This window comes from Chrysochloris asiatica, unplaced genomic scaffold (genome assembly GCF_000296735.1).
Source record: "Chrysochloris asiatica unplaced genomic scaffold, ChrAsi1.0 scaffold00038, whole genome shotgun sequence".
Lineage (NCBI taxonomy): Eukaryota > Metazoa > Chordata > Mammalia > Afrosoricida > Chrysochloridae > Chrysochloris > Chrysochloris asiatica.
The window spans coordinates 4,788,624-4,798,931 of NW_006408556.1; positions in this window are offsets into that span (position 1 = coordinate 4,788,624).

Below are 10,308 nucleotides of genomic sequence, written 5' to 3' on the forward strand. Positions count from 1 at the left end.
CCAGGGTGGATGCATCACTGGTGGGCAGGCTTGGGAGTACAGGCATCGTGGCCTCTGCAGGCAGCAACTCACTGCCCTGCAATCTTTACTGCATGCCTTCCAACCAGTAATGCACCGCAATCTTTACTCCATGCCTTCCAACCCGTAATACACCAGCAATACTTTTTGACTTACCCTCATACATGTAACTGAACTTTCTGAAGGAGAAGGGAAGGGGACAAATAAATATCTGAGATGAAATGGCCAAAAACATTAAAAATTTGATGAAGATTATAAATCAAAAGATCCAAAAAATCAACAAACCCCAAGTGAGAGAAACATGAATAAAACTACACAAGGCACATCATATCCAAATTACTTAAAACTAGTGATAAAGAAAAAATCTTAATAGCAGTGAGGGGGAAAGAAAGGAACAAAGATAAAGTTGACAATAGATTTTGGGTTTTTTGCTTTTTTTTTTTTTTAATACTAGAAACTACTGCCAGAAGACAGAAGAAACTTTAAAGTACTGAAGTGGGAAAAAAACCAAAACAGTCAACCTAGAATTCTATACTTGGTGAAAGTATCTTTCAAAAACAAAGATGAAATAAAGACTTTTTCAGACATTATAAATCTGAAAGAATTAATCCCCAGCAGATGCGCCCTGTAAAAACTGTTCAAGGAAGTCCTTTGAGCAGGAGGGAAATGATGGCAGATGGATTTAAGCAGCTACATGAAGGAAAGACGAGCAACAGAAATGCTAATAATGTGAGCAAGTAGTAAACATTTTCTTTATTTAAATCTCTTCAAAAGATCATTTGCTGTTTAAAGCAAAAATAATAACAGGATAGCATGCAGAAGTAAAATGTTTTGAATGGGTTTTAATTAGCTGATAGGGTTGATACTGTTTTGAAAAGGTCACGCTGGCTTGAATGAGGAGAAAGATGAAAAAGGCAGGGAGTGAGATCAAGGACTCCTGGCGTGGTGCTGCGGGATCAGCACTGGACTGCGAGTCACAAGGTCAGCAGTTCATATCCACCAGCTGCTTCTTGGAAACCCTACACAGGATCGCTATGAGTCGGAACTGAGGATGGCACTTACAAACAACAGTAACAACAAGGCATATAAAGAGAAATGAAGTTCTGTTGTATGCCACAACATGGTTGAACCTTGAAAACATGCTGAAGGAAACAAATCAGATTCAAAAAAACAAATAGTATGTGACCTCACTTATATGAAATATTTATAATAGGAAATACATAGTGACAAAACTTTATCAGTGGTTACCTGGAGCTGAGGGAAGAGGAAAATGTAAAGTTAATACTTAAGGGGTAATGAGTTTCTGTTTAGAAGGATGAAAATGAATAGTGGCAATGATTGTAAAATATGAGAAATGTAATTAATGTCACTGAATTGTGCACTTAAAATGGTTAAAATGCCAAATGTTTTGTTTCATATACATATTTTTTAACCACAATAAAGATGACAGGAGTGAGGTACAGTAAGATTTTGCAAAACTCTGGGCAAGACATAATTGTGACAGATCTTTTTGCCTCTCCAGATTTACTCTGGACTCTTCTTTGTGCCCTGGGAGGCAGATCTGGTCTTACTGCATTGATGGATTCCTGGAACCTCTGGATTCCTGTTGGGTTTGGCCAAGGAGGAACACCAGCAGGAAATACTATTGTTGTTAAGTACCATTGAGTCAGTTCTGACTCACAGTGACCCTGTATAGAATTTCAGAGGAGTGACTGGTGGGTTTGAACTGCTGACCTTGGGGTTGGCAGTGATTATCCTACAGCACCACTCCAGTGGGGGTGAGGGTGGGGGATTTATCCCTCATTCCAAGTTAATGCAGACAGGCATTGCTCCTTGTTCCCTTCAGTTAGGGTTGCATCTTGGGACTACAGCTTTGTAAATTATCTCTTTCCAGAGGGATAATTTATCCAACAATTTGCCATATTTGAAGGTACCACCCCTGTCCTTTCAGAATCTTGGCTGGCAATGGTGGTGACTATGGAATTGGAGAGAAGTAGATGGATTTAAGAGACAATTTAAGAGGATAATCAGCAAGATTTTGTGACCTCTGTTATTCATTTGCTATATACTGTCATTTAATTATTTTTAAATACTGGATCTTTGTTTTCTCATCAGTTTCAGGGAAGGAGATGCCTTGATAGATTTAGAAGCGTCAGAGATGAATTGGGGGGAATCTCCTATGAAAGCTAAGGGGAAAGGGGAGAAAGGCCTTCAGATTGTGGTGCAGCTTTGACACCTGAGACAGGAGAGGGAAGAAAGCAGTCTTTGATAAGGAGAGCCTCCAATTGCAGAAGGAGCTCTAGTAACGTAGTGGTTATGAGTCAGGCTGTTAACTTCAAGGTCAGCAGTTTGAAACTACCAGCTGTTCCGTGGGAGAAAGAGGAGGCTTTCTGCTCCCATAAAGATTTACAGCCTCGGAAATCCTTTACAGGATCACTATGAGTTGGAACCAACTCCGCGGCACATAACCACCACCACCAATTGCAGGGAAGTTCTGAGAAAGGCTTACCCAGCCCAGTGGGGAGCCCAGAGCCTTCTTATTAGAGAAATCTCACATCGGGCAGAAACAGCCTGGCTCTAGTACCTCTGTCATGCTCAGGCATTGGCTGGGAGCAGCCCAAGAGTATGGCCTTGACTAGAACCCTGCCATGGATTCCAAAGACAGATGCTAACAGGTTCTTGAAGAAAGATCTAAATGGTGCCCCATCCATGGAAGCTGTCACAGTTTTCTAACTTAAGCTCCTTAGGAGCCTACAACAGCATCAGACATACCCTGGGAATCAGTTAGCACTGGGATGAACTCAGGAATGAATGCACTGACTATGGGGGATGTAAGCAAGGGATGTACAGTCTGTGTGAGTGGTGCCTTCAAGTTAGCACTTAATTTTTGAATCGTGCCTTGGCTGAACTGAAGTGGTTTGGATGTCCACTAAGTCCGGTGCAAGTGCAATCTTATAAAGACTGCTTTTTGGGTTAAGGGTTACCTCCTAGAGAACAGACCTTGTCTTTCCCCACAGAAGGACACGCATGTACATTTTCTTTGGTGGCAATAGGTATCAGACAACTCTGGATTTAAATTTTAGTTCTGCTACTGATGAACTTTGAGGTCTGGTAAAGCTTACCTCTCTCACTCTCAGATTCCTTATTATATATACATTAATGTATGAAGTGCATACCATGGAGTCCTGGAAGGAGCTTGGTAGCATAGTGGGTTATGGAGTGGCCTGCTAACCACAAGGTCATCTGTTTGAATCTACCAGTCACTCAGTGCAAGAAACATGAAGCTTTCTGCTCCTGTGATGATTCACAGCCTCAAAAACCCTATATAGGATTGCTGTGAGTTGGAACCGACTCAGTGGCACACAACCACCAATACCATCACAAAATACGGGAGTGCTGGTGTGGTGTTGTAGGATAAGCACTGGACTACTAACTGCAGATCGGTGGTTCAACCCCTCCAGTCACTCCTCGGAAACCTTATACGGGTCGCTATGAGTTGGAACTGATTGGACAGCACTTAACAACAACATGTTAGGTATTGGACTGCTAACTACAAGGTTAGTGCTCCCAACTCCGCTGCTGGTCCGCAGATGAGGCTGTCTGTTTCATAGGGATTTACATCTCAGAAACCCTGCATAGAGTTACTGTCAGTTAGAATCAACGCTGTGGTAGTGGATTTAGAGTTTGGGTATATTCCAGACAATAATCCATTCTGGAATATTATGCTTACATAGTTAGTCCTTGTTTCACTGATGAGGAAACAGGTTCAGAGAGGTTACGTGACTTGCCAAAAGTTACACAGAAAATGAAGGGTATGATGAGTTCACACCCAGATATTACACTGGGTTTGTTTGATGACAAAACCCATTCTACTTACATCCCTACTAGCTCCACATGGATGCAAGGGAGGAACATTAGAATCCAAGACCATGAGTCTGTGGCTACTCACTATCTTTCTCCTAACTTTATTGAATTGTTTCTCTCTTCACTCTCCTTCCTCTTGTTTGCTTGCTTCTCTCACTTCCTAAGTCTTCATTCTTCTCTCTGTAGTTTCTGCTCACCTCCTCATAAAAACATCCATTTCTCTGCCCCTCAGTTTACTCAACTCCCTCACCACCTCCTGCTTTCTCTTGCCTTCTCTTCCCCCATCCTCCAACCTTTCTCCCAACCTCACCTGCCCTCCCCCCTGCTGGGTCATGCACTTCAAACATCTCAATAAATAAAGTGTTGACCTGAATTCCCTATTCAGATACAGCTATAATTATGCTCCACAGGAACCCCTGGGGAATTCAAAACAGACTCAACATATTCCACATGAATCAAAAACAACTCCCAAGAAAGCAGTTTAATGGCCTCACTTAGCACGATGCTGCTCAGCCATCCATGGGAGATGCACCTAGCCCTGCCCACCTCCTAGCATCAGTGCTCAGAAACACCACAGGTCCCCTCCTCAGTCAGTAAGGCTGTAAGGCTTAATGCCATTTTTCCTAGGTCATGAATTGGATGACAAGGTAGCTGGTGGATTTTGTGAAAAAGATTCCTCAACCTTTTCTGTGGGCTGGATGACCCTAACCATGCCTTGAACACATGGTATGTCTCTCCCCAGGAGCAGAGTCATTGCTGCTCATCACATGGGTTGTGCGTGTTTTTGTATGTTGTTCTGTGGCAGCCATGCAAGGTCCGAGGCACCCCACCCCATCTCTGCATCTACCTTCTCCCTACCAGCCTGTCCACCTTGCACAGACCATAGGTGCCCACTGCAGGGCTTCCCTTCATGGACGCTAGGAGCTAGTACGTATTACAGGACAGCACCCTCATCAGTGAGCGAGCTAGTTCTACAAAGGGTTTGAGAACGCTGTTTTGTTAGCCCCCTCTGTCCACCATCTCCTGTGCAAAGGATTTGTTCCAGTTTCCACCTGGAGGTGGGCCCCACTGGCAACCTTTTGGCCAGACTTCCTCATCCTGAGGTCCTATGCTAGTTGAATGCCATTTTCCAAACCCCATCTGTCCTGCCAATGAGATAGCTCAGGTGTCACCTGTCAGAGTGGTTCTCAACTTGAGTTGGTACTAGCATCACCTGGAGTGGTGGTGGTGGTTTATGTGCTGTGGAGTCAGTTCCGACTCATGGCGAGCCTGTACAGGGTTTCTGAGGCTGTAAATCTTTATGGGAGCAGAAAGCCTCATCTTTCTCCCACGGAACAGCTGGTAGTTTTGTACTGCTGACCTTGAGGTTCGCAGCCCGATTTGTAACCACTATGCTACCAGAACTCCTTAGCATCACCTGGAGGGCTTGTTAAAACAAGTTTTGATGCAGTAGCTCTGAGGTGGGGCCGAGAATCCACATTTTAACCCATTTCCTAGGGCTGCTGCTGCTGTATACTTTACTCTTGCTTTTCAAAGTGTGAGCTAGAGAGCAGCAGCATGGATATCACCTGGAAGCAAGTTAGAAATGCAGAATCCCAGACCCCATCCCCAACGTACTGATTCAGAATCTGTGTTTTAGCAAGATCCCCAGGTGATTTGTATGTACAGTAGACTGCGGAGTGCTCTTGAGGATTTAGCCAACCATGGAGTTAGAAGTGGGTGGAGAGGGACAATTATCTCCATCCTGCCAGGGATATAACAGGAAACCAGTCTTCAAAAGAGCCTCTTCATCGTTCTATTCAGCTTCCACCCCATGGAACATTATGGAACAGTTCTGCTCTGGTCTATAGGGGCGCTATGAGTTGGAATCGATTCAATGACAATTCGTTAGGTTTATTACCCATGTAAATCCTGGAGTTATAAGAAAACAGCCTCCTGCCCACTTCCAGTCTTCTTCCATATGTTTGTGTCTGAAAAACCTCCTTTTAATAGACTTATATCTCTTAACAGGAGAGAAAGGCCTAAAATTCTCTTCTGGTAGCAAAAGCAAGACTACAATGTCTTTCTTTTGGGGGAAGGGTTTTCCTTCTCCCAGGAATGATCTTTCTCTAGGAGTTAGTCATTTCAGGAAATACATGACTTTATCTTAAAGTGGGGTAAGAGAAGGACAGCGAAGTTTCCTCTGCTAAATTCTACAGCTGTGAACTTCCTTTCCTAATCAAATCAGCTTGTGCAGATGGGGGCCTGCATTGGAGCATATGGGCCCAAGAGGAGGCCTTGCTGTTTCCCACCTCCAGAAACTAAAAATTCTAACAGGCAGTCAGTGACTTGTCATTTGCCTTCCCACCCATAGGGTAATAGACTAGAGACTCCATTACTCTAATTATTAGTCAAAGTTCCTCAATTCTGAGCAAACCTAGCTTTTTTGCCCAGGTCTTAAAGATGGCAGCCTTTCTTGCTTGCTTCTATCTTGATCCTTTAAGCTTCCTAATACCCTTCTCTGGGAATCAGCTACTGTCTCTGCAAAACTGGGAGCAGGTGTGCCCTAAACCAAGCGAGTCTGGCAAAGTGGTTTAGAGTGAGCTTAGAAACCCACATTTCCTTCTCCTTTAGCTGAAGAGAAGCAGCTACAACGTGGGCTGAACTGACAGCAGATGGTAGTAATGTCATCAGTCTTCTATTATGGGTTGTGCTATTCAAATTCCCCTTTGGAATCCATCTCTAGGGAGGGCCCCAGCTGGAAGTGAGCTGACTGACTAGAGTTTCTCTAGTAGAATCATAGCTAAACCACTCCTGGAAGCTCTCTGCTGGCCTTGGTCTGAGATGCTATCACTAATCAACTTTACCCGAGGAGGAGCTCACACTACGTCTATGAACACCTCTGTACCCACTTTATTATGGAGGATAACATTCACCTGTCTCAGTCATGGTTCATCATCCTCTACCAGAATGAGCATTCATTCATTGGTTGAGAGCTATAAATAGTTGCTCTTCCTGACAGCTCCCAGAAAAGGGTGTCTGAGTGCAGGCCCAGTACAATATGGTGGCAGAGACAAATCCAGGTACGAGGGGCCACAGTGCATGTCTAGTCCAAAAGGGCCAAATGCAAACATGCGGAACAAGACTCTGAGGAAGCAAATTAAGTCTGAGTGCACACAAGGGAAACTCGAGACAGATGGAAGACAACTGGTCACTTGGTGTGACTAGCCTGAGAATCAGGGGACCAGAGGACTGGAGGCAGTCTAACTTGCTGACCTGGGAAAGAGTGGGAAGTGCTGACCGTACTCAAAAAGCAAGTAAGGGAGAGGTACCATGTTGGACTAGAATACAGTGGCTGGACCGAAATTCCCTTAAAGATTTGCTATGCTAAAACCTTGAAAGGCTTAGAGCCAGGAAACAATATTCTCTCAGATAAATTTTATCAGAGGCCAGAAAAGGTGAAGCTGAGATGACTTTTAGGAAATCTGGTCAAATCAGGTGGACATCTGCAGCAAACCTGAGAGGCTGGCAGCTGAGTGACCTCACCCTGGTGGTTTTACCCTACTGAAGGACTAATTGTTAATGACTGATTTGAACTGGTAAAGTGTTGGAAGAGGGAAGAACTCCTCCAGATGTTATGTATCAGAACCCATGGCCAAAAAAGGCCAAGCAGTGTACTGCAGAACAATGGGTTTCTCTTTATATATGTCCTTTCTGGTTTTGAGTTTGTAGTTCTGCCAAGATGATTTGCTAGACCACAATCTTGCAAAGGGATTGTTTAGTCTATTATGCAAATAATGTGTGAAAAACTCTTGCAGGGATTGGACAGTGTATTATGCAAACTAGGTGACTGTGGCCTACCTAGGGGATTGGTAAATCTTGCCATCCTTGCTAGAATTAAAAGTATCTATTCCACAGCAGTTGAGGGAGACTTCACTACCATCAAGAAGAGCCAGGAGTGAAGCATGTCCTTTGAACCTGGGGTCCTTACACTGAAAACCTTGTAGACCCAGGAGACAGAGTTGTATGTGTCTTCGGTTATACATTAGCATTGTACATTAGAGATAGTATGAGTCGTGAGAACCAGACCAGTGTGAAACAGTTTCAGTGGACTCACTGCCCATTCAGTAAGAGAGTGAAGCATCTTTGCCTTTGTGCAGAGGACTTTCAGGTAGAGTAGGGTGCCTCCAGACATTTAACGGCAGAGCCAAAAAAAGCTATAACACATGTCTGAGTCAGAGACCAGGCTGCGAGTGAGGCCTCCTTGTGGACACAACTGAGAAGAAGCCAAGAGCTGTCTTGGTTGGAAGTTGTCCCAACTGATGAACTGTATGTACTCTGTCTCCTGAGTTGTTCCTGTTACCTCCAAGTTGATCTTGATCCCCAGCTGTAGCCTGATATTTCTCTAATAAACCACATAACAGTGAGTATGATCTGTGAGTTCTACGTGGTCTTGCAAAGAATTATCAAATTGGTAGAGAAATATGGCTGGTTTCAGAATAGGTAGAAAGTTTAGAGAGTGGAGGTATGTCTGACCTTCACCTCATAGAAATTAACTTTGGGCTGATCTTGATCTTGATTCTTTCTTCTCTTCGTAAATTTAGATGACTTCTGACACTGCTACATCATAGCAGGTAAGAACTGTCTGTGTGGAGAATGTCCAGCTGAGCCACTTCTCAGCTAAACTTGCTGAGGGACGGCTGACATCCAGATTTCTAAGATATCCCCTCTGAATGCTATTTTAGATACTTCTTTGCTTTTAAACCAAAGTAAAATACGAGCCCTGGTGGCACCGTGGGTTTGGCACTGGGCTGCTAACTGATTGTTGTTGTTAAGTGCTGTGGAGTTGGTTCCGACTCATAGTGACCCTGTATAGGGTTTCTGAGCAACAGCTGGTAAGTTTGAACTGCCGACCTTGCTGTTCAGTCCGACCTTGAAGTTGAATGCTTATCCTACAGAGCCACACTAGGACTTGTATTTAAATTGGAGGTGGGAGTACTGGGTTCTGGAATCAGGAGGAAGCCAAGTCGATCCACTCTTGGAATGGAGCCGCTGTTAAGCAGGGCATTACTTTCTGGTCCTTCATGTGGAAATACTTTCACAACAGATTGTGGTTGAAGTTCTGGGCTTGAGCTCACTTGGGTTCCATTTCTGGCTCGGTCCCTAACTAGCATTGTGGACTTGGGCAAGTTACTGAGCTTGGGAACTGGCTTCACTTGAAGATTTGTGAAGATTAGCGCCTATTGGATTACACCTGCTGGATGCCCAGCAGTGCCCACTGCTTAGTATGTGCTCAGTAAATGTTTTGTTCTGCTGTGCAAAAGGTCACTAAGAGTTGGTGCTGACTCAATGGCACCTAACAGCAACAACAAGAGTAAATGTTAGCTACTGGCTGGAAGAGAAACCCCCACTCTGGGCCAAGTTCATGGGGGACTCTGTCATAGATGTTTGTCTTACTAGGCACCTGCACTTCTTCTACATCATGGCCCTCCTGCTGTTTGTTGTTCACAATATGTCAGTTGAACCTAAGCACCTTACATTTCCCCATACTTTAAACCCAGGCTCTCTAAAGCCAGTGTGCTATTTCATGTCTGCTTCACTCCCTGTCTGCCTGTGCAGGTTTTGCCTCCGGATTGTATGTCTGTTTTTGGTCCTGAGCAATTACTTCAAATGGCATATCATAAAGCATGGAAGAAAAATTGCTTATCAATTGTTGAGAATCCTAAGTAAATGATTTCTGCAAGTCAGACCTGGATCAGGAATTTCAAAGGGTTCACTTAACAACTGTTTTGAATACCTTAATGAAGATCAAACCAAGGGAATGAATAGAATCTTGTAGATCAAGGTATTTGCCTGTTTCTCATTGTAATCTGCAGTTGTCATTTACTGTAATTTATGAATTCCTGGTGCAGTTGTGTGGCCAGAGCTGTAACTTGTTCCTCAGTTAAGGGCCATGAAGATACCCAGGAATTTATAAGCCATTTAGCTCTAGTCTTCAATTTGTCAGTAATTCCCTGGGGCAGGCAAAAGGACAATGAGGTGTGGGGCACATGGCAGTGATGTAACCCAGTTTCAGCACGTGCCTGACACTTTACTTGGCTAAGTCTGAAAGAAGCTACATGGTCTGGGTTGTCCCTCAAAATCAACTTTGGTGGTTGTTGATTTGGTGGTTGTTGTCAAGTGCCATTGAGTCAATTCTGACTCATAGTGACCCTGTGTAGAGTTTGCAAGGAGCAGCTGGTGGGTTTGAGTCACCAACTGTGGTTAACAGTCCAGTGCTAATCTGACAGCTGCAAACCAGGTTTCCAGGAATTACCTAAGAGACTCTCAATGGCCAAGCCAGGTAAATGGGCCAAACAGCCTAAAGGCTGAAGTGACAGACTGTGGGACAGATGGAGTTTTAGCCTGGATTCTGCCACTGATTTCTGGTATCTTGGGTGAGCTGTT